Source organism: Diadema antillarum, unplaced genomic scaffold, assembly GCF_040938485.1.
Source record: "Diadema antillarum isolate AM-2024a unplaced genomic scaffold, OU_Dant_1.0 seq00000085_RagTag, whole genome shotgun sequence".
Taxonomy (NCBI): Eukaryota; Metazoa; Echinodermata; class Echinoidea; order Diadematoida; family Diadematidae; genus Diadema; species Diadema antillarum.
In genome coordinates, this window is record NW_027271177.1 from 1,784,516 (window position 1) to 1,810,580 (window position 26,065).

General features: G+C 38.6%; 1 protein-coding gene across 2 annotated transcripts in view; it reads left to right on the forward strand.

The window, feature by feature from the left end:
- The window catches only part of LOC139726495 (uncharacterized), a 99,681-nt gene that overhangs the window by 42,947 nt on the left and 30,669 nt on the right, over positions 1-26,065 (forward strand). The window contains exon 2 of one of the 2 annotated variants that reach the window (XM_071637448.1): positions 2,919-2,995. The gene's annotated coding sequence lies outside the window, so the exon portion shown is untranslated. Of the gene's footprint in view, positions 1-2,918; positions 2,996-25,367; positions 25,453-26,065 lie in introns of those variants that run through there. The other variant, XM_071637449.1, reaches the window with a different exon arrangement.

Sequence of the window (26,065 nt, forward strand, 5' to 3'; positions counted from 1 at the left end):
GAAAGAGTGCGAGAGAGAGAGCAAGAAAAGAAAAGACAAACAAAACGACCTCATTCTCAGTGTTCTCTTAGCTATAGTGATTATTTAAGAAGAATAAGTTGGATCGATTCTTTTTAGAGCACTTCGCTATTAAAAAAAGGATTCTTCAAGTTACGGCCTCATAAGATGCTATAGTTTCTAGATGTAGCTCAAGCGTCAGTAGTGCAAGTAATTGTCCATACAACAAGGAAAAGAAAATAACGAAAAGATTTAGATTTACTGTTGGATTGATCAGATTAAATCAGATTCTTCATTTTTCAAGCATATGATATTTGCCTATTAATCGTCTCCAACTTAACTCTTTCTGAAAAGCAACTGAAATATTAACGAAATTATTCTAAATTAATTAATTTTGTTATCATTTTTACTCTCCCCTCACGGGAAGGATTACCCTGTCAGCAATAGCTATACAAAGAACTGATTGTTATAGGGGGTCCTCGTTCAGTTTGATGTTACGTTTCAGACGTACATTAAAGGGATGGTATAGTTCTGGTTGAAATGGGGATTCAGATTGTCACTTTTTCAGAGATAATTAGAAATCAATTATATGAAATAGTAAAGGGGCATACATTTCTAGGAGGAATTCAAAACTTATTTGATGAAAGTCGGTTTTGAAATTGTTCAGCCATTTCAAAACCGATTTTCACCAAATAAACTTTTGAATTCCTCTTGGGCTTTTTCAAATTTCAAAAAGTTAAAACATGAATCCCCATCTCAACCAAAACTATACCATCCCTTTAAGATAGCCATCTTCGAATATAAAATTGCACATAATATCTTGCCCTTACAAAACAAGCAGTGTGTAGTTCTACACGTGAAGGAATCGCATATATTTAACGAATTAAACTACAATTCACGTGTGTAGTTCGCACTTTTGCTAGAAAGAGCTTTTATGACATTCCGAATCAAAATTTACAAAACACGCGTGGGTGGGACAGGAAATGCCTCAGGCTGTTTACATAATATCACTGGCTCCATTTCACATTAGTCTTAAATCTCAGAGCTGGCTGGCTGCATGGTTATAACGTACATGCACATTTGAATGACCCACAGTTGATCCTTTACTTTATGGGATAAGATCGTCCCTTCCTGATTAATGTCGATTTGCCCGTCTCTAAGGAAAGATTAAGACATGCAGAAAAATTAACTTGAAACTGCATAACCTGCGTGGGTAGCAGTCAATCGTGCATTGGTTTAAGGTAGCGTGTCAACAATGAATATACCGTAGATGTGACGATCTCAGTAGGTAAAATTGTACAAAATTCAAATTGGTAAGAGAATGCGATACATGAATCTCTAAGAGTGTGGGTTGTTTTTGTACGTAGGTGTTCTTTCGATGCTTCATACTAAAAGATCGAAATTACCCAAATCCTGTCGCTTCAGGTCAAACGTCTTGATATAAATTATACGAAGATATATTGGGAAAAAATACTAACACCTTCTTGTTTCTTATGATATCAGCACACTAACCACGAGATAATAACTTATTGTATCTAGAATTTCAATTAAAGAAGAAAGAGTTTTATGAATTCCATGTTACATAGTTGCACAAGTATATACGATGATTAAAAAAGATACAATTTAGAATCTTTCAAATAATGGGAAATATTATTCGTAGGTTCTTTTTATTTGATCAGTTGACAATTTCATTGTCTACTCAGTGTAGATATTTTCTCAGATAATAACCCCTACAGAGAGTGTGTAATGTACACTGTACTTTATTGTCTTAAAAGTCTGAGACTTTTCACCGTAAAATTTCACAAAACTCGGCTTTGATAAGCAGTAAAACAGAAGAGAATACTGCAGCTTTCCTCAATTTTAGACCTAGAATAAAACTAAGACATTTTTTGTCTTCCCAAGCAAAAATCATACCCGTTACTTTCTGACAAATTATGATATACCTCGTAATTTTCCTCTCGATCTGCACATAATTCGTAATTCAATTCCACTTGACTGGAAAGCAACAAGAATAATTCAAATCAATTTCAGTTCAATTCATTTTCACATTTCTCACAATGGATTAAATTGTAAAAAGTATAAGCAAAAATTACAGAACTTTTTCAAGCATAAACAGACAAAAACAAATACATAGTACAGTTTTATAATCAAAACACCATCTGTTCAATGTAGAAATTATGATTAGGGTGGTAACGTATTAGAGAAATATGATGGGACCTATGATAATTATACACAACAAGCTCATTTAAGTGTAAGCCCAGAATTATCGGCAGTCGTGAAACGACTAAAAATGTTTAGACCAAATCGGATTGTAATACCAAGTAAAAAATATGAAAGAAGATGATAAGGTGTAACAGGATACAATAGAAGATACAGCCTATATGCATCAAACTACTATCGTCTTGAAGTACATCATCGCCCGGCCACTGAGATGATTTAAACAACATTTTAGTATCCAAAACCATTGAAAATTTAGGAGATGACGATGATATAGCCTCTTCTATTTTGCGTTTATAGTCTTGATAGTTGCGACTGATACTATACATATCGGTTACAGTACATTAATTTTTTTATTCACTTTAATTCGATTTGAATCCTCTTCTGGTATTTTTTTCTCTCTCTTTTTATCAAAGTTAGTCAGAACATATTGTGAAATTTCCACAACAACAGATGGAATTAGACAATGTAGGAATCAACTCCTCTGCACTAACAAGACGCAATCGTTACATCACCTCTTTTAAAGCACTGTTTAAACAGGGAATTGGGGTGCCTCTCAGGTTTAAATCAAAGTTTGGTCCTCAATCTTATGGTATCTACATGTAGAACTTGGGTCTAGCACCGCTATGACTACTATCAGAAGGTTTCCTGTACTGATGTATGCCTTAGCAAATAATTCCATTCCTTTTGATTTTGCTATACAGTTTTCCCGGATTGATCGCTAGCCACGACCTAAGAAAGAAGAAACCTAGGAACAGTTACCAGGTCATTACACTCACGGGTAAGTACATTCGATATTACAATGATACGCTTTTTTTTGGTTTGTTTTTGTTTTTGAGAGATGACAATACAAGACAAGAAAAACAACAATTTGTGATGGATGGATTAATGATATTGAAGAAATTCAATTCGAAAATAAAATTTCATCGTCAATCCATTCCGGATGCAGCTTGCTACGTTGAGTGATTTGCAAGCACGTGACTGCTCGTACAATACAATACACCAGGGAATCAGTCCTTGTCCGTATCAAGTGACAGACAATACGTCTTCCAATTTTATAAAAATGGATGATTCTCTTCCATTAGCGCACAGGCAAGATGACCGAAATTACCGTGGGGAACCAGCTGCAAATGCATTCTGACGGAAAACAGCATACGCAGGAAAAAAAAAATAACAAAAAAAAAACCAAACCCGGAAATACATATATTTTGTTGTGGACATGTTTGTAAGGGACTTTCGTTTTCTGCAGTAAGTGCAACAGAACAGAAGCTGAGTTCATGAATTGAGAATTGATCCAGAGAAAATTGGAAAGGAAAGAGAGAAAGAAATAAAGAAAGACAGACAGAAAAGACAGACAAACAAACAAACAAACAGAAAGGACGAGAATAAGAAGAAAAGAGAGAGAGAGAGAGAGAGAGAGAGAGAGCAGAGATAAACGGCCTTGTTTTTTGTGCTAACCTGTCTTGGTGGTACTCCGAGACTTTCCGTATCCGGGCAATGACATTTAAACTCGTCAGAGGTCCGGAAGTCACCTCTATCTAAAACGATCAAAACAAGCTCGCTGCACTTTTTGAGACATTCATCTATCTCTGCATCCCGCTCCACGAAACTTTGATATGCTATTAAAAAGCGAACAGGAAATGATCCTCATAACATGTGGAAATGGACACGACTTTTGACAGACAAAAAAGAGCGTTGTGCAAGTAGCCGGGACATGAAACAAAAAACAAAGAATGAACCCGGAAGCTTTGATAAACGCAAGCAGATAGGAAAACCAGTAACATGATATCTATCTATCTATCTATCTATCTATCTATCTATCAACATGTCTTTCTACTTCTCTCTCTATACATATACAAGACGCACACACACACGCACGCACGCACACACACAACACAAACATAAACACATACACGTGACATGCATAAAGATCTTGTAGGCCTATAGTTAGTGTGTGTGTTTGTGTGTGTGTGTGTGTCTGTGTGTATGTGTTTGTGTATGTGAAACGAGATAGAGAGAATGAGTGAGTGAAGGAAGAAGACGAGAATAAGATGAATGAAAGACGGAGTGGAATGGCCAGTCCCATGTATGTTCTTCAGACATTGCTGACGTTGTAACCCTTTTTATATGTGCGAGGTATCGCAAGCTTGTTACAACGCATTTTCTCTTGCGCGAAGAAGTCTTGATTGCAGTCGCTCATAAGAAGCGCGCTCCCAGCTTAGCTTGACGATGATATAACAGAAACCATGAAAGCACATCAAATCATATTGAAATTGTGCTAGAAGATCAAAGAGGAAAGAATAGTTAGAGAAAAGAATTTTCCTGTGAATGTTGAGTGGGCGTTGAATCAGTGGGAACTGGACAAAGAGATAGAACGACAGCGACAGGGAGAAAGAGGAAGAGATACGGGGAGCTGGAGAAGGAGAGGGCCTATGAGCGGTAAGCGGAAAGTGGTGCTCCGTCATCTTTACTAATAATTAATGAGTGATCATCCAGGGCATTGTAGCACAGGTCGAAACTTGGATGTAAACATCTGCGTCAGGGCATCACGCTACACCACTCACGCTGACACATGTTAAACAGTGACTTCACATCTGAAGTAGATCAAAGCGGTGATCCACATGTGCCAAGTTTATCTTTCTCTCTCCCACTCCCTACCGCTCTCTCCCTCTGTCTCTTTCTTTCTTTCTCTCTCTCTATCTCTCTCCCGCTGCCCCTGATCCTTAACTATCTTCTCATGTGCTGTAAATTCCAGTCCTACCAGCGCGTGTTGCATGTTTGACGTCCGTTGAAAAGAGGGTGTAATGTATATAGGTCGAGCTGACAGAAAATCGTTCTTCCGCCTTCGATCTGTGCCGCTACAGAGCTGGGCCGGCGCATAAACTTGCCACTGTTCATCTGGCCTTGCCATCCATCGCTCAGGTATTCCGCCCCGTGCGCACAGACAGCAGCGGAGCGGTCCCGCCGCCGCACGCTGGGATGGATTCGAGTTCACCTGTTGTGAAGAATCCATCACAGGGAACCAGGTTTGATTGCCTTGGTCTTATCAAAACAGTGGCCGGCTGGTCGCGGGTAGAAGTGGAGGTAAATTTAACGCGTCGCCAAGAGCGCAACAGGATGACGAAAAGCAAAAAACAAAAACCAACACCCTCCACGTCACGTATTAAACCAAATACAGTAGGCCACTTTGGAAAAATGACACATTGGATAAGAGGTCAGTAAACTTTAATAGAATCGATTCGGTATACGGAGTTCAACTTCATTTACGGCTATCTAAAAATAGCAAATTTTGTGTACAGTTTACCCTCTCTCGCCAAAGACAGTTTGAGTTTAGCTAGCGGTATCTACATCCATTCCAGGAGTCAGCCAATTATGCAAATCAGTGCGATAAAAACAACTCAGAGCAAGCGCATTACATTTGCTCGCCTAAGCGAAATAACCTTTTTTTTTTCTGTCTGGTATCCGTATTTTTTTTCTTGACGGATTGGTTTATATTTATTCGAACATTATGCATAAAACAGCAATTAATTTTTTGCAGGCATTTGTTTCTACAATGGAAGTAGTAATAAACAGAGAATTGATACACAACTGTTTTCTCCGTTAAAGGTACTGTTTACCATTGGGAACAGTGATTTTAAAATTGTTCAAGTTATCACTTTTGATGCATATGTGTAGGTCAGTTGTATCACAAAACATCCTACCATGTAAGAGAGTCACAATAAAGCCTAAGATACAAGGAGTTATCACTATTTTTCTCACTAAACCATAACTGTAGCCGGTTTAGTCCAGAAACATTTTTATTATAATCATTGTTCACATTTTGTTTATTTAACAACACCTAACATTAAAGTGTACTGATTCAAATTTTTACATTGGTTATATCTATCCCTAACTCACAATTTAGAACTATTTTGAAGCACTAAATGTGGGTTTTTGTTTTATCTGTAAATGGTAGATGTATAATGCTTTTAACTTCATAGTTATAGTGAAATGAACAAGGAAACAGTTTTTATTTCATTTTATTTTAATTCGTACTCAGGCTCGGTTGAAAAAGAAAGAGAAAAATCCTGGATGGAACATCGGTAACACAAAGATACGTGCTTCCTGATTCATATTTATTTTAAAGGCTGATGCTAAAGGTACTAGCGGATTTACATAATCCACGTGGGATGAGGGAAATACGCTGTGGGGTATTGTGTTGAGAAACCAAAATGAGTCGCCCTGAGTAAGTGCATGGGACCCCCCCCCCCCCCCCCCCTCCCTGAGACAAGGATGGAAAACAGTGAAGAAAGTCACATGACAGTAGGAGGAAGAGAGAGAGAGAGAGAGAGAGAGAGAGAGAAAGGGGCAAAGATAGAGGGATGGAGAGAGAGAAAGAGAGAGAGAAAGAGAAAGAGAGAGAGCATGGATAGAGAGTATTGTGAAAATCTCTCTCAGGCGAATCCAACACAATCTGGATAACAGTCCATACAACATGATGCTGTTGACAGATACTGCATGGCATCTAAGATATCCATGTACTTTAGTAGGGACAGTTCAGAGCACACGTACAAGACGCAAACATGCACATCTTTAAAAAAAAACACCTTTTTAGAATTCATTCATTTTGCCTGTTTATCTACATATCTATCTATCTCCTTATCTATATATCTATCTCTCGTGTCTGTCTATGTATCTGTATTTCTGTTATTAATATGGGCATAGTCGTTCATGGGGTATGATTAAACATAAGTATACAAAAACATCCATATGGTTTCATACGCACGATTAAATTAACTGTTATGATAGAAAAGACTTAGAAAGAATATATTTGAAGCAACATAATTATGTGCATCAGATATAACTACCATTAAGAGATAATTATGTACGGTCACTTACACGCTCTTACCTGATACAATTACCTACATAACAGTCGTGATTATATTTTCACAGCTGAGTCATATTGTGAGGGCAGATAATTGTCATCTCTCGGGAGGGACAGACAAGGGGGAAGGGGGAAGAGAATTACCTCCCCTGGTCAGACGTACACTGGCAAAGATCCGAGTAGAGATGAGATATGAACGAATTGTTAAGAAAAAAAAAAACACTCTAGCAAATAAATTAAGGGGTTGCATGCACATGAATAGTTGTGTGTACATGTGTTGGTGCGTTAATGTCTATTGGCTTGCATGTGTGAGTGCGTTTGCCACCTACGACAAGCCCATTCTAATTCTGACATTAATGTACGACGGATGGATATTGTCTTTGTTGGTGTCGATACCGTCTTTTAAATGTCAGGTATTTAGCTTTAATGTATGACAATAGAGTCATTGTAGCCGAAATCATTTCACTCTATGAAAAAACGGTGGAGTTGTTTTTGTTGTAGATGTTTCCTAGTTATCCCCGGAAATGAATTTCCTTTCGAGTGAACTTAATAAGGAACTATTAAAAAACAGAAAAGAAGAAAGAACCTAAAGGTGTGTCTTTAAAGGAGACCTCCGGGTGATTCTCAGATTTTTACATTTGTACAACTATAAATTAGTTATACTGAGGACAGAGTTTCAGAATTTGTGATAATTGGGATGAAGAAAAAGAGTATTTTCAAAAAAAAAATAGAACAAATTGCAATGAACAAGGATGATGACATGGCAGAGTCACCATAAGAATGCATAAGTTGGGGCTCAAAGCAGAACAAAAGAAGAAGGCATGCATAGATTGTAGACAGATGAACTCGCAAGCAAGCGGTATTGTTATGGAATTACACTGCTCTCATTTCTGAAATATGTGAACCTTCTATGTCATCATCCTTGTTCAGTGTAATTTGTTTGGTTTTTCAAAGAATTGTTTCTCTGCTCAAGAACCACAATAAATTCCACAAATCTATACAGGGAGTTGTCGATTTATGTACTACATGATGTGAAATTATGAAAAGCGTCTGGAATATCCCTTTAAAGGTCTCCTATAACCAGAATATCGGTAATTGTTAAGTTGCAATAACTCCCATGGTAAGCCTACGTCATTAGAAAAAAAAAGTCATACATTTTCTATAAAACGGGAATTCCATGTTTCAAGGTTTGAAACTGATCGGAATTGAATAGATCATTATCACTATGATGACACAATAGGGCATTATTGCTTGGTTGGCGACATGACGTCATTACTGCATCAGCATTCTGTTGGAAATGAATGTCTTTTAGGAAATATGAAGAACGTTCCATGACCCTGAAGTGTGGTAGTAAAGAAATCGAATGACAATCCACTTCCATATTGCTGAACACTATTATGCCGAAAGTGACATTATCATAATTTTAACCACGAGACTGTACGGAAATGGTGACAATACGGATGGGAAAGAGAGAGAGAAATATAATGACAATATTAAGCTTTTTGTCTCTGTCTCAATTCCTCACTCTTGCTGAATAGTTGTTGACCTTAGATAGAGAAGAGGTAGATATTTTGCTAAAGACATTTTCATATACTCTTACTTGGTTATTTTTCAATAAAGCTGATGGCAAAAATTGTAGCTGACGATGATTCGGTATAGGTTCAGTATCGCTTCCGTTATTGAAGTAAGATGAAACGTATTTCCGTGCAATGCAGAGGCGGTTGACACGTGTTTCTGCTTTAACATGATCAAAGTGTAGTGTGCAAGTGTTGGTGATGAATATTGCCATGGAGATGAAATCATTCGGATGTAGGCATGGTGATATGGGCGTAAAATGGCATTGCTTTTCCTTTTTGATGCTCTGGTGAGCGTGACGGTGTTACCGACTCACATCAATTGATTATGACGTATAGGCGTTGTGTTCCTTCTGCAGAACATTTGCATAAAATGTTTGATTGAGCTTTTATTTATCTATTTCTTTTTTTTTGGAAGGGGGAATGGGTTCTCCATGTAGTCAGGAGTTAAAGTTATTGTGAGAAAGAGCTCAATATTCTGCCAAATCAGACATAATGCAGACTATAAAATGCTTTCCGAGCAAGTATCTAACTTGCCATGTCAGTTAGAATAATCCCGTTTTCTTTTTTCAAATCAAAGTACAGCATATTAGGAATGGTAAATTTTGACTGAATTCGATTGTCGTCGAAGTGAATAAATCCGTAGTAAGTGGTATTGGTATTCGCCTTGAGTGGTATTGTGTGTATGCATTTGGGTATTTGTGGGTTTCCTTCTCTTACTTCTCCGCTAATTCACTTGCCTATCAGTCTGTCTTGCTGACTGTCTGCCTATCTGTCTGTCCGTCTGCTTTCTCTCTCGTCATCACACTTTACACTTGCAATCTTTCACCGTTCTTTTTCACATAAAATCTGAGCCCTGGGCACACAGGGCTACTTTAAACTTCCCCTAGAACCTCGTTTTGGGAGGCAATATTTGTTTCTTTGCCGAAAGAGGAGGCATTTTTGACGAGCTGTGCAAGAAACGTTTATTGGATTCGCTCTCCGTCAACGCCGCTTATTAGTCGTGATGTGCACTGCCTGACATTTACAAACAAGCGCGCAGTGCACCCCCGAGAGTTAAAGGCGCAACGGTCCCGAGTTGACGGAGTCTTCGCTTGCGTAGTCGTAAATAATAGAGTTCTGTACCGCGCGCTAAATCAGTTCAACTATATAATGTCACATTTTAACTCGCCACTCAACAGGGCATACTGGTTGCCTGTCACGACCACATCTGAAAACCACTCACGTCATATTTACTGACCTAACCCTTGTCACAAGGTTACACTTTATCGACGGAGATGTCAGAACATAAAACACTCTCAAGAAGAAGAAGTAGGTCAATGGATCGTAATGAAAGCTTCAACGTCAACAGATTCCTACGACAGAAATCACAGTGTATCTAGACAAAGCTTGCAGCTGCAGCAAACCAGAAGGAGGACGAGACTGATGATGATGACGAAGGAGAGCGTTTTTTTTAAATAATACCATCGAATATTTACTTCGTCATTATGAGCGTGAGCTGTTTTCAAATTTGTTTGTATGATAATGTGTACAAAGTATATTTGTTTGACTATGTGAGTAATTAGAAATTATTCGGTAAATGCACACAAAATGTGTATTTTTCTTGCTTTAATAAAGTAGATTCCATTAAAGTAACACAGCCATTGACAACGGGGGAAGTTAAAGAGGGCTCGTTTTGTCAATCTAATCGGTGGCGCCGGCTGCTTCAAAAGACTAGTTCTTTAAAGAGGATCGGGTCTTGTGGTTGAGGTCATGGAACCAAAACGGCGACAGTTAGTGAACAGCCGCCGAATATCAAGCAGGGGGTTAATGGGAGTGCATAGCAGGCAAAATGGCTGAAATGTGACGATGAGGTTGGATCATATCGAGTACCGACTTTCACGGGGAGTTTCCGCTTGTATACGACGGAATGTGGTGAACTTGGTCGTCAACGCAAGTTACTACTGCTTGGCGACTTTAAAAATCATTCAACAGGCCCGACGTAGAACCAGTTGGCCTTTTTGTTTGTTTGTTTTGTGTGTGCGTCTGTGTTTGTGTGTGAGAGAGATGGATAGAAAACTTGAAGATGAAATATAGACAAGTGGCAGAGATAGAAAGAGAAGAGAAAGGAATGGAGAGGAAGAAAGAGGCCCAAGGCTTGCTGGCGGAGCTGGACGACAAGAGAGTAAGGTAATGGAGTGGACTTCTCTTAAAGGAAACGCGGTACCGTAAGCAGCTATTCCTAGAAATATGTCAAAATCCATGCGATTACTGTTAAAATACTTTCTAAATTAAATCCGTCATTCCTTACTCTTGGTCGTGCTTCATATCAAGTGTATGAGGAATTACAACACAGATAAGTTAAGAAAATCTTCTTCAGTTTTACATGTTGCATCTTTTTTTTTTTCAAGATTGGCCCTCTTCTTTTCCGATTTCAGTGATCAATAGTTCAAGACGATAGAATGGTATTCTCTGAGTACCTAGGTTATGACATTTTGTTGTAAAGAAATATTAATGATTTTTTTTTTTTTGTAATATAGAACTCCTGGGTCTTGGTAATAATTATGTTATGTTTTTTTTTCTAAAACAGATGATATGCCCACGACTCTACCAATTCTTTGCCAGTTATCTAAAGCTGAGTAAAGTCCTTCTCTAAATTGCAGAGAAGCCTTGAGTACGGTATTCAAAATTCATGGGTTGTGTTGGATAACCTTGACGGTATACGAATATACAGATTGTACACCCGAAGCTATCAGCATTTGAAAGACAGTTGAGGGGTTAAACTGACCTTGCCTAATTGGCTTTCCAGAAGAAGCCAGATTCGTTCTGCTGTCTTGTTTTTCTTTTATTTCCCTCTCCTCTTCTATGACGATGGAAAGGTTAATGCGTGTTGGAATCACAAGGGATATTTCAAATATGACGGCGATTATCAGGCAATTACAAGAGCTGCGCAATGACAGGGTTTGTCATTAGGGAAGGTCCAAATGAGCATCATCGGCAGATTGTAGAAAAATGATCCGAAGAATATTTTTACAATTTATTTGTTTGTCGTAAGATCGCTCTCCTTTAGAAAGGCCATTATAAACTCTGCATCTCTAAAAGGGGGAGAAAAGGAGAAAAAGAAAAGGCTAAGAGAGAGAGAGAGAGAGGGGGGGGGGAGGAAAGAGAGTGAGTGCGTGTGTGTGTGTGGGGGGGGGGGCGTATCAACCACGAGGTGTAAACTTAAATAGTTGAGATCATGTTGTGTACAACATTTCAAACATTCTTGCACAATCTTATACATAAGATTAGATTACGAATCAGCGATTTCATAAACTTTATCATGTAATTGTGGAACGTATTCATATTCGTCAAAATATTTTGCAATGTACCTCCCATGGATGGAAGAGCACAAATTCACGAAAACACATTGCATAGGATAACTAACGATAAAACAATGGTATATTAGCGCAGGCGATGAAATTTTAATTACCGACGTATTCGTATTGAACGTTTATGCGACAGTTAAACTAGACGAATCTGGATATTTACACAATCACGATGAATCCAAGGGCGAAAATGATGTCCCTATGTGATTTTTCACGGAGTAGTATTCGATTTCACCAAATTTCCCAAATGTCGCAGAAATCACAAAGTTTCGTATTTCTAGTTCTAGTTGACATAAAAGTCACCTTAAAGGTCCTGTTGACCTTTGGGAGCAGTGATTTAAAAATATTCAAGATATCACTTTTGATGCATACTGGGTAGATGTAGGTCAGTTGTATCACAAAACATGCTACCATACAAGATTTTTGCTATAAAGCCTAAAATAGAATGAGATATCACTATTTTTCTCATTAAACCATAACTGTAGACGGTTTAGTCTGGGAACATTTTTATTATAACTATTGTTCACATTTTGCATATTTAACAACACTTAACATCAATTATGCTGGTTCAAATTTTTACATTGGTTGTTTCTATCCCTAACTCACATTTAAAAACTATTTGAAGCACTCACGCGGGTTTTTGTTTCATCTGCAAAAGGCAAATTATGCCTTTAACCCTCAGCATACACATCATTAACTATTTGCATAATTGCTCACAGCAGTTCCTGTTGCTGTTGTTGTTTTTTTTTTCTACACAAGCTGGTGCGACTAGCTGGACACAGTTTGTCATAAATGTTTGTCGCGTACAGATGCCATTTGCAGATAGGAACTTGCAGAATTATCTGATCGGTGTCATTCTCTTTTGTATGTAGAATGTGCTGATTGAGCAAAGATAATAATTTCACACCTGATGGCCCAATGGTCTTCGTACCACCATCCTAAAAAAAAAAAAAAAATCATATATCGCTTCTATGGCAACATGATGGGAGTTACAGTACAATATAAGGAGTAAGGACGGCATCGTTTCTATTGATCGCGAACTCGTTGAAGTCTAGCCAAGCGTATAGAGAAGCAAGAGCGGGTGAAAGTTAATGGGCGAGGAAGGCAGATTATCGCTTCTGATCAATTAACCCTTTCCCTTCGGGATATTCACAAGTCCCGAATATGCTCTTCGCGGGATCTATCAGATTTCGTGGGCAAGGGATGCCGTCGCCGGTCGGGGACTTGCGCTGCTTGAATACAAGTCATTAAACATGGCTCCCTGATGACTTTATCCTTGATCGGGCACTCGTGGCGTCTTTAACTCTGTGTAGCAATCAACTTGGAGCACACTAATGCATCCAAGGAAAGCGCCTACTTTAAAGGTACTCTATAAGCCACCACAATCTCTGCTGCTCTGACATTGTGCAAACATGAAGCTATGAAAATTTAGGGTTGAAAATTGACGCGGGCTTTTGCGACTGACCTACTCGACCGTGCTCAATAGTTTACATACTGTAGGAGGCAGTGCAAAATAATATAAACCATACAGTGAATGTTTCACTACCGTGATGGTGATATTTTTTAAAAGGTTTCTTGATAAAAACATTATGATCATGATTCTGAATATTTTTAATGCTGTTTGTGTGTGTGTGTGTGTGTGTGTGTGTGTTTGCGTATTTTAATATCATACAACTCTGTCAGTTATATAGTTAGACAGTGCCTTGCATATTCAAAGTCACGGGTGCAATTTAATGCAACTTCTATGAACCCAAGGAGATTCGAGAGATAAAGTCACAATAGTCTTATTTCCTTTGATCATAATCATGTTTAATGACGCCACTCAAAAATAATCGAAGAATGTGTCAAACAAAGTGGACTTTCCCCAAAGATGGGAAGACAATGGATTTGAGTCTCATTGCATAGTGATCCGCCACTCTATTGGGAAGAACTTTTTTGTGATGGTAATTACTTTTTTGCTATCCGTATTTTAAAGATGAGCGGTACATAATGGTAAAGACGAGGGGATTTGCGAACAGAAATTCAGATTGCACAAACAGATGGCGGCATCAAACGGCAAGATCAAATGCACGAAATGCACCTGTGGAATTCTTTTGAGCATCCGTAGAAAACTGACAGCTCAGCTGTTTGAATGGTTATAGCCTGTTGGACCTCCATCTCCTGAACCTCCTTGGTAAACTATTGAAAACAAGTTTAGGAGCAAGATCTTCAAAAGGGGGTCTACAACTCTAAGTACAAAGAATTAAAGTTCCAAAAGAGGGAATGGACTCTTCGTAAGGGTCATAGTGAATGACTATAGATCTCTTGGAATTCAAACATCAGACACACACGTAACTTGGCGATTTACTAATGTGAACCCATCATTGTGTGATGTACAGTTCATTTTCTAGTACGGTTTCCAGTGTATGTCTGTTTTGTTTGTCTGTTTGTTTTTGGTTCTTACTTTTGTTTTGCCGTTCTTTTTCCGTTCTTTTCTTTTGAAACGCAACCCGACTAGTAATGTTTTATTCAGTACAGATTACTGAAAAGTTCACTTTACAGGCTCCTTACTCCATTCCTCGATGTAGATTAGTACATGTCGAGTAGCGTCTCTCCCACACTGATTACCTTGTTCTGATTCGTCCTGAACATTAACGTCCAACGGCGTCATTCGCGCCAAATAGGAGAATAGCATGGGCGAAGGCAAAATGCATGATGGGAAGGCAGAGCATGTATCAAATGTCGCACCTCGCCGGATGTAACAAAGGTCTGCCCTCTAATAAAATAATCGGCAAACACTCTAGGGGTAGTTTTCTTCGGCAAGCATCCTTGGAGGATACCGTAGCCTATCTTCTGATCTTCCCTGACGAGGTCGCACATACTTTTCTGCGCGGCTGCCGTGAAATGGGAGCCTCTTCCCGCCAAAACGCCAACGGTAGTCATGACAACGATCCCACACTCCTCGTCCTAAGCATCGACTTGAAATCTGAGAGACGGGGAAATATGCGAGATCGTGTTTCCATCAACTTCGAATTTCTGGGTTCCAGAATATCCATAGCTCTTGGCAATGGCCTTTTCGTTGACGTGGGAAAAAAATGAACAGTAATGTTTTATTACGAAATGGCACAGACAAACAAGCTCTGGTAGGAGTCTGAACAAATAAGAAAGAAGATTCACATTACATATGGGGATACTTACCATCAATCATGAGAAAATGGTGGGAAAAATAAGGATCCGCATTTGACAAACATCTAGTGGGTGTTATCCAACGTCTAGCAAAATGAGACATTCAAAACTACTGCAAAAAGAAATATTTTTCAAGAAACTTGTTTCGTATAACTCAAAACGGACAATCATGAATTGGCGACAATGTGCTGAGATTCACCAATACACTGGTTGGAAATAAGTAATGAGGGGCATAGCGCTTTGTCGGCGGAAATGTCAACCTCAATCTGAGAAGAACTGTCCTTGAAAGTTTTCTTCAAAGTAGTTTGTTTGGATCAACGGGATGTCATATGCAAACTCTTACACCCATCTTTTGTTGTCTGTACAGAAGGGATTTCCTGGACGTATTGGAAAGGGCATGTTGCAATTCTTGGTCATTCTCGCAGATAGGTGAATTTTATGGGAAGTCAGCGATGAGTTTGGGCTTCGTAATCCCGTAGGATGCTTCGAGGGATTTTCCTTCATTTTGAAAGACGTTTTTCGACCATTGCGCCTGAACCATTGAGTAAGTCCATGTAAGGTCATGAAAGAAGGCGTCCATTATCTTAATGCTGGGACTGCAGGACAAACATTTACCAACCAAATACTTACCCATAAAACAAAATGTAGAGGAGCAGCGGGACTCTATCTTTTTTCCCCCACTCGAGGGGTGACCTTTTTGGATTTGAATGGTATGAGCATAGATATAGATGTCCTTCAAATTTAAACCTTTAACATTTTCGCATCGCAGCGGTAAGTGTACCTGAAGTATCTCCGATTCAGAAGCAGACTACATAGTGGATTCTGATAACAGAGGTTGGAGTTCGTCGTCGATGAAATATTCAACCCTTAAGTAATGCAGATTTCAAAGATTAACAAATATATGGAAGCTACGGTTGCAAAAAACAACCAAACAAACAACCTAGATGCAGCTGATTACATGAGAAAATGTTGTGTGAAATGTAAATTTTGCATTACAATATCTTACATATATGTATATGTACCGTCTCCATTTACATCGTTGCAATATTAGTTTTGGAACCATAAATGATTAAGAGTGTCATCATTACAATTGATGTTATTGATGGCTTAATACAGCAATATTTCGATAGAGATATCACTGTATTATAATATCTTCACTTCTATGAGATGGTGTGAGTAAGATAGATGGCGAGGGCGTGTGGGTGTTTGAAATGGAGGAAAACCGACCATGTCACCTACTAAGTCCGCAAAGAAGCTTTGGAGCTTTTGACACGCCACGATGTCATGTCAGCCGACAGATTGTATCCATCTCTACCCTATTTATGTTTGTCTACCGGATTCACCTCGGAGGAAGATTCCTCCTTATTCAGCCTTATTGGATGAGGGAAGCTTTACACGACTCTTCAATACCCAGCACATGTGGGTCACCATGGCAATGAGCTTGTTCATCGATCGTCTCCTTCTCCCAGAGAACCGGGAAGGCGTCAAGGGAGAAAATTAAAGAACACGAAGGAAGAATCAGATAGAGGCGGAAAATGCTGTCGGTTGAGATTAAGAACGAGAGAGAGTGAGAGAAAGAAAAAAAGGAGGGAGCGGGAGAGAGAGGGAGAGAGGGAAAGAGAGGATTGGTTGGCTGTTTGTATGTGTTTCATAATTCATCATGATATACAGAAAAGCATATGGTTTTTGCGAGAGATAGAGATAGATGAAAAAGATAGGGGTTGGTTCGCCATGAATAAGTGGATATGTAAATATTTTGGTTTATAGGCTTGTGAATGTATGATTGTTTAAAAGGACGAAGGAAGAAGGAAAAGAGATAGAGAAAGAAATAGAGAGGGAGAGAGGAAGAGGAGATGAGTAATGTGAAAGCAACAGCTGTATAGTTCATCAGCTGCCGGTCAGGATCTGGAGGCGAGCGATAGCAATTTAGGTCTTTCTTGCTTGCTTCAGAATAACACAACGCCAAGTACACCATTTGTAAGGTACCCCCAAAACCTTCAATTTACTATATTATCATGAAAATACTTGCCTCAGGGGAGTGAAGCGGAGCAAAAGTACACTTTCAATTTCCAATATCAGGCAAAAGATACGTGTTTTCGAAATATAAGGCATGCTTGTTGCTCACTCTTATATCAGAGTTCTATAAAAGTGGCACTTAGTATAATGCGTCTTAACCATGTCGATTTTGAAAATATGACATATTATTCGAGAGAGTAACAGGTGGAGATTTTGAGGCCGAAATGGAATGTCTTTACATTTAAATGGTAGCAGTGAATCTGGCATGTCATATTGTAAATACAAGTCATTGCACGTCTGTTGAAAATCAAGACGTCTCAAGAATCTACACCATGCATGGTCCCTTATTTTAGTTGATATATTTACACGTACACCTGCTCTCCTTTAACGTGCATTAAGATGATCTTAAAAGTATTGTCTCTATAACTGAATACGGCTGCCTTTTCCAAATTGTTCTTTCCTCTTTCTAACAATACATGAATAACACAATATACATGTAGGTAGTCGCAAATTCCAATCCATGTGCGAAATCGCACACCGCGCTGCAACAGTTCTAAGTTCGTGACGCCTCATAACCATATCATGCATGCTCATTTATAATGTGGCATAGGAGATGGAGGGGGCGGAGTGTAACATTTATCAATATTTTAGCTTGGATAGCCCTTTGCCATTTATAAATTATATCTGTAATCCTAATGCCACGGTAACGATACACTGTTGTGAAAGACATCCACATGGAAATGTATGGAGAATCGATCTTCTGAAAAAGATGACGATAAGTACGGAGGCGTTATCTGAACAAGAACGAACGAGATACGTGACCACGGGTTAAACTAGAAAGATGAAAAGTTATGCATGCAAACACACAGCCATACATTGACAGACAGACAGACAAACAGACAGACAAACAGACAGACAAACAGACAGGCAGACAGATAGACAGATGGACGGACAGACAAACAGACAAACAAGGGCAATTTCTGCTGTAATGACTCAGTTTATCAGCTCCTGTCAAGGGGATCCTCTGAAGCATTCAATTGATTTTTCGTCACGAGACAGCCGCTTCCCCGAAACATGATCGAGTATATCTCAAAGCCGCGAGATCTTCTCAACAATTATGTCCCCTTCATAAAAAAGAAAAAAAGGTCGTTTGAAATCGAAGGCGGTATACAATGCTTATCTTAACACAACTTATCTTGATCACACTGTACTGGGTAGATGTTGTAGGCCTACATGACTGACATTTCAAAAAAATGTTCATTATTTTTATCAACTTCATCCATCATCTCTATATAGATTAATTGGTTACAGTCGATTGATTTATTGATTGATTGATTGATTGATTGATTAATTAATTAATTGATTGATTGATTGATTGATTGATTGATTGATTGATTGATTGATTGATTGATTGATTGATTGATTAATTCGTCGTTTTATTCAATTACCAGTAATATGTTATCTAAGTATGTATAAGCAAACAAAGTTAGGCTTTAGTTATGATGCCTGGTAAATATATCAACAAACAGACAATTCATATTAATGTTAGATAACCGCAACTTGCTTTAGAACTTTGGTGAACCACAACTTGTTTGAACGTGGCTCTCATGAGAGAACTGAAATTGGCTCCCCAAGCAATTGCCGAGCAAGACTTACATAAATTCTGACGGTTGATAAGCTAATTGCTTGGAAATAGGCTGCGTTGGGATTCAACTTAGGTTTCTCGAAATCGACACGTAATTCATCAGATTGAATTAACCTGTCAGGGAAGAAAAGTAGCTGGTACCGTGATATACATTTCGGTTTCGATTTCGTTTTAGCTACTGGGGAAGAACTACGAAGGAAAGGTCTGCTATCTCTGTTGAATGCTTGTGTGAGATTCTTGTCTCTATCATGTCTATAGCATCGCTGCCGATACCGTAGTAGCCGAGATGCGTAGCAGTGTGTGGGTACGTGTGTGTGCGTGTGCGTGTGTGTGTATGTGTGCGCGCGTGTGTGTTTTTTTATGTTATTGTTCAAAGAGATTACAAAATCTCTTTGTTATTGTTATAGTCGTAGCTTTCGTTACTCACTCATTGACATGTGTTACCCGCATCCATTTTAAAGCGTCAAGCTTTTGAGTACAATGTTTATTGTATAGTGCATGAAGACCAGATCTTTCTCACAACAGAAAGGATGTGTGTGTGATTTGATTAGCAGTGTGTGAATCATTTCAGAGATCTCGTACTGTTAAGTAATCCTACATTTTGAGAGATAGAAGAGAATCGATATCTCACTGTTCCAGCGTTCAATTATCTTCTTTTATGTCTCTGAGGTTAAGCTAAAAAAAAAGACTGTTCGTCAGATTTAGCTCCAAGTTTAGCAGAAATGTCTCGCTAATTTCCAGGATCGTTTCTCTATGAAAGGTGATATTTCTTTCTATATTTCTTTCATTGTTTCTTTGTCTCTTTCTTTCTTTCCTCTGTACTGGAGCCAAGCACCCTCGTTTAAAGCCCTGAAATGTAAGCTTTGATAATTATGTTCAGACATAAAGGTTTGAAAAATAAGCGATTCTCTGCTCTTAACGACTATCACTGTCGTGCTTGTCATGTTTGTTGGCGGGTAGCGGAAATACATTGCTACTCATTCTACACTTATTGCAAGCGTCTTTTCCAAAAGCTGCCATAAAAAAAGGGGGGGGTAACGGTACTTGCGTTTACGAAATTACACAATTTGGAAATGTAAATGAGAATAATGAGGAATGAGGATCGACAAGTCAAGACGCCATCCTTTCGTGTCGGGGAGATTGCGCCTAAACACGAATCTCTCGCCTCCATTCGTGCTCGTTCATTCGGCTTTGGGCGAAGGGGACACAGTTTACATATATATTTTTCTCATTCTTCTCTTTCCTTCTTTTTTTTTTTCACGTTGGTGGCTCCGATGTAACGATCAAGAGCCCATTGATATTATTCATTTATTCATGACTGCCGCCTGTAAAGATCAATATTCGGGGTCGACCCAACTTGACCAGGCTCAAATTTTATTTCCTGTAAATATCCATCGGCAATTTGACTGTGCATGTGTGTGTGTGTGTGTTTTTTCTGTTGTGTATGTCTGTGCGTGTGTATAAAAGAGAGCGAGAGAGAAAAAAAGGACAGAGAAGGAACGATGTCTTCGTTCGTTTACGATAGTTATGAACAATAATAATAATAACTATTTTTTTTTATAGCGCAGTTCGAACTTGGTAAGGATTTCGATGCGTTTTACAGACTATTAATAACCCCGGTCACTGAATACATTATTTCCAACCAGCAACATAGAGTGCTCACTCTCCACTCTCTGGGGAAGATTCCAGCCAGTCGCCATTTTACAGGCGCGCACAATATATGCTGATTAACCAACATATACGTTCTCATCCTACCGGGTACCCATTTATGCTCTTAGGTGGAGAGCAGCAATGTGGACAATATTAATGCCTTGCTGAAGGGCAAAGGTGTGAGGCATCGTGGGGCTCGAACCCACAAACCCGGACCACGCTCATGTGAATCAGAGACGAGTTCTCTTGTATTCACTCTGCCACTTCACCTCCAAGCATTGCCTTTAAAATGGTCGTCGATCGTCACAATGCACTAGTACGTGGTCACTTTTTTTTCAATAATATCTATTCACTTCCATGCCAAAAACAGGAAATCAGTTTGGTAAATTGATTTACACCGAAACAAAAATAGTTATTTTTAATAAAACATTTCCGCACTTGGAAATAGAAATTAACAAAGGTAATTGAGACACAGTTGTAACAAATGGAATGAAATTGGTTCAGCAAACTACCAACCAACCAACCTCCCCCCCCCCCAAAAAAAAAGAAACTAAATTAAAAAAAAACTAAATAAATACTATACTATCTAAAGACACACATTCATACACACAGACACAGACAGACAGACAGACAGACAGATAGACAGACATACACACACACGCACACACACATTTAAGTGCACATGTTCCCACGTGATACATGCGTAATCGCTAACTACGTGAATATTTGTGATAATAAAATAAAACTGAAACTAGAACTGTTTCAGGTTCTTTTCTTTTCGTCACTGTCGTTGCTGGGACAACTGAGTTTGAAAGATGGCCGGGGTGTTGCTGATGATTGGACCATACTGCACTCTACGTCCGATTCTTGAAAACTCACCATGGTTCTTCATTAGAAAATAATGCCTCGAGCAAAAACAGCGTTGTCGCGCAATATGAAGATGATAATATATATCAAACATCATGCGAACTTTTTTTTTCTCCGGTTTTGTTGGATACAACTATTTTCGTCGCTCCTTTTTAGGCCTACATCTTTCCTGGAATCAGTCTATGAGTTTTGGCCGTCGTGTCTTGTCTGTGACCTCTGGTAATGGGAACGATGTTATTATCCCTTTCGTCTTGTTGTTCTTCTTCACCATCTCCTTCTTCTCCTACTTCTTCATCATCTCCTTTTTTTTCTCCTACTTCTTCCTCGTCTCATCCTCTTCCTTCTCCTTCTTCTTCTTTTTCTTATTCTTCCTCTTCTTCTTCTTCTTCTTTTTCTTCTTTTTCTTATCCCCTCCTTTTTCGTTAACGTAGCGCAGCAAAGTTATATTTTTTGACCGCTTGTATCCTTCCTTCTTATGAAGCTGAGTATAAATCTTGACGTAGGTTGTTATAGAAACGAGCCAATATAAGATGTTTTCCCTCCAGAACTTTTGCCGTCCCACGTATTAAAATTGCGGCCCTCGTTGGCAAAAAACCTGAGACATAATCTTGCTCTCAGAGGAATTTTCCGGATTGATTATGGGCGGGGGCGACATCGAATTTGATTTGACTGTTGGGGTGGTCGACCAGCTCTCTCTTCGTCAGAGGAAAATACACTAAAGTCAGTAAACTCGACTGCTGGAATGCGATGATTGCCCCCATGGGGAGCTACATAACCCCCATCACTTTAATCACAGATAGGCTCCGCAGACACCACAATGTCGTGAGCTTGGGAGGAACGAGAGACTCGCAATTTGGTTATTCGTAAAGTGGCGATCAATCCACGATATACGATTTCAAGAGCTGTCGTGTTCTAGGACCTAAAACCGCACATATTCGTCATATCTTTCGCAGTGATATTTGCAAAATCGCATAAGCGTTTCGTGTTTCATCGGAGTTTGCATCAAGTCGCGAGCTCATTTCAATGGATGGCATGCACTGTCACGTGATTATCAGCCACAGCCATCGACGCAATCATGCTCCAAATATCCTGTCCGCACACCCAATAATGCTCTCCGAAGTAGCAAGATAAAAAAAAACCTCTCTGAAACATTCGTCCCAAGTTTGCTGTTCCTTGTAGGGTACGCTACACTGCATATTTAGTAAATGATGAATGAATGAACGAATAAATGAATAAAAGATAAGTTCCGGCAATCTATAACGAATTCATGAATAAACATATATATTTCAAGAACAGAGAAGAATGCGTAGTTGAAAACTGGGCTAACATAGAACTGTGGCAAAATTAAGTGATGAATACAATTGACCTGAAATTCAACCCGTCAAAGTAATAATATACTAAGCAATCGTATTCCTCCTCTCTCTTTCTTTCTCTCTCTGTAAATATATAATATAATATAATATGATGTAATATAACATAATATAATATGATATAATATAACATAATATAATATAATATAATATAATATAATATTATATAATATAATATGATATGATATGATATAATATGATATGATATGATATGATATGATATAGTATAATATAATATAATATATCATAATATAATATAATGTGCGTGTGCGAAAGACTGAAAAGAAAAAATGCATTATCTCTTATAACTGAAGCTTTTATCTATTTTCAGGTATACCTTAGGCATTACATAGAAATGTTGCTGATGAACTAAACGAGAATAATGAATGCAACAGATGATTGTGGTGAATCAGAAGCAGTGCCGCGAAACATGAGTACTCCAGAGACTTCACGATGACGACCACATGTTGCATAGTTAAAGAGAAATGGCATCCTCGACATGCTTGCTTTCACGTATAGTTGTTTCTTTTTCCCGCGAGATTCTGTATTCAACGTAGACTTTTTCAAGGCATACTGGTGAGAGTGTAATCTAACGCAGCAGAAACCTAATGTGCGCTAATTCAGCTAATTAAGGAACTCGTAACCGGTTGCGCGTGCAGCAGGAAGAACCTTGACATTTTGCTATCATGCATCGTGGTATTAAAGCTATTTAGATTGCGGAATATCTCATCATAGAATATAGACCATTCTCGTTGAGCCCTTACGTTGATGAATTGAGCAAGAAACATGATTTTAACACCAATCTGTCAAAGAAGGGCAGGCAAATAGTCCTACTAGAAAGAAATCAGTTCTTTATTTTGTTCCTTAAATATTTCTGATATAAAAATTTAAGTTTCAAGGGTATTCCTTGCTCTAATTAGTTTCGATGTTCACTTTGTTCATTCTTGTTTTTATGTACGTTTGTGTGTGTGTTTTTTTTTCGATGCAAAAATTCAAAGCGTTTGTCTTCAGTGGATACGTTTCAAAGTTCTAAAGGGAATTCTATTCTGATATTCTGTAGCCTTGTATGAAAACAAATGTCTTCAGATATATTCTAGATAATTGCGTAATCAGGGTAATATATCTTTGCGTGTCTCCTCAGCGGTTGGGTATTCTCTGTGCCTATCAGATATTTGAGAGAAAAAAAAAGAAAATTAGCGAATGTGTGTGTGTGGATCATATGGAGAGTTGCTAGTAAAATGCTTAGATCACAGTCAATTAATTTGTCTTATTTTTTTAGCGTTTACAGTAACATTCATAATTATTTTCACGTGTCAGATTTTTCCCCTCCAAATGTTCACTATTTTCACGTGTCAGATTTTCCCCCTCCAAATTTTCACTAATCTACTCCTCTAATTGTTCTTAAAAATTTAACATCATAGGATGGAATTTCTAGTTAAGGTGGGAATTCATTGTGAGACATGAAGCATACGAAAACAATCTTTAACACAATACACGCTGATGAAACTCTCCCGTTTGGCCATTTAGATCGTTTCCCAATTCTACAATTTCCGCCGTAAATCATTCGAAGATAAACCCATCGTTAAATATTTACATTAGGCCTATTACAATGGAGCAACGATGTCGTCTGCGCAGCGCTAGCAAACGTCTAATGCACAATATACAATTACAAAGCGCATGTCAAAAGACATAGCCCATTTATCAAAATAATCATAGGTTATGTTCTGATACATGTTTAAGCATAAATTGTGGGCGATCAGTTTGGCATGTTGATATCGGAGGACGAAAAATAATCACGACATTTCGTTCCTATGGAAAATAAAAGTGAAGCGTTTCCTTTCAGTGTTGTCTTTGATTTGGCACTTCCTTCGGGGTAGTCATGAAGAGGCTTCGAAAGGTCAACACAGCCAGAGCTGAAAATGGAAATGATCATAATTTGGTCATCTTGAAACGCCTCGCACCTGAGTGGTAGATCGACTTGATAAATGAATCTGCCTCCATCACCATGACAACTGTCAGTGAGGATGTCATCCTTCGGGTTGTTTTTTTTTTCTTTTTGTACACGTGGCAATCAAGTTCGCTCTTCCTGTGATGTAAATGGAGTAAAAGCAGGGAAGACGAAACGAAATATCTAGAGCGGAAATGAATTATAGTCGCAGAAATTAAAATGAGCCAGCGAGTGCTTAAAAAGTTTGGAATTCCAGATGATATGAACCAGAGTGATGCCATAGTGACATAGAATTCGAATGTGTAAAACTAAAAACACCGTGAAAATGGAGGATGGAATGATAATTGCAAATGAGGATATTAAAGAGGAAAATAGTGAAAAGGAGAGTGACGACTGCACAATACGAGCACTAAAACTGGTTAACAATATCTACGCATGTATCAGCACAAGAGAAATATCCAGCTAACAATACAAGATAAATGGACGAGTAATGTCAGTACACTACTGAAGAGTGAAGACCCGTCATTTCGTCGGTCATTGGTCACAATGTTGGTGCACTGGCGCGCGCACCTCACTTGCTTAGAAACAGCCAGTGCGCAACTGCTCTGCCAGAGTGACGGACGAACTCCGCAGATGCTGGTGGTGCATGCAAGCGTACTGTCCTAAACCACTGATACACCTTGTACTTCAGTGGGTACCTTCACAATCTCAACTCTCTGTGCTAGCACCCTCTTTGTAGTTCACTGCCCTTAAAGGATTAGTGTAAAAGGAACGGCCAACGGATTTCGCAGGGTAAGTGAAATACAGACAATGTTTGCATCGCATTAAAGATGGTCAGAAACCCGTTTCTCAAACATAACCTGAAATTTTGCGTAGATATCTTTGGAGTTATGACCCTTTGAAGTGACTAAATGTAGTTGTCAAGAGGTCGTAGTTATTGTGTGTATTGTATGTATTTCATGCACAGCCGTACATTTGAAGTGACAACAGATGCTTTAGCAGTCGACCTCTACCCTGGCTCACCGTCCTGGCTCACCATCCTGGCTCCTTACCAACCTTTACTTTCCATAACTTTGTTGTCTTTGTATCTTCAATGAATAATTTGTAAATGACAATTCTGAAAGACGCAGTTACTGACAAAGAAAATTCAAATTTGTACTTAAAGTGAAGTGGTGTCTATCTATTCCAACGTTTTTAACGTTTTTGTAGTTCGTCTTAACTTTGTACATAATGTGTGTGTGTGTGGTGTGTGTGTGTGTGTATTTGAGATACAGATGAGACATGGAACATAATTATGTTTTATATTGCTTCGATATGCCACACAAGAGGAGAATGAATATAGTTGAAGTTGATGTTTTGTCCGATTTTGTAGAACAAACTAATTGTTCACATGAACACCAAGATG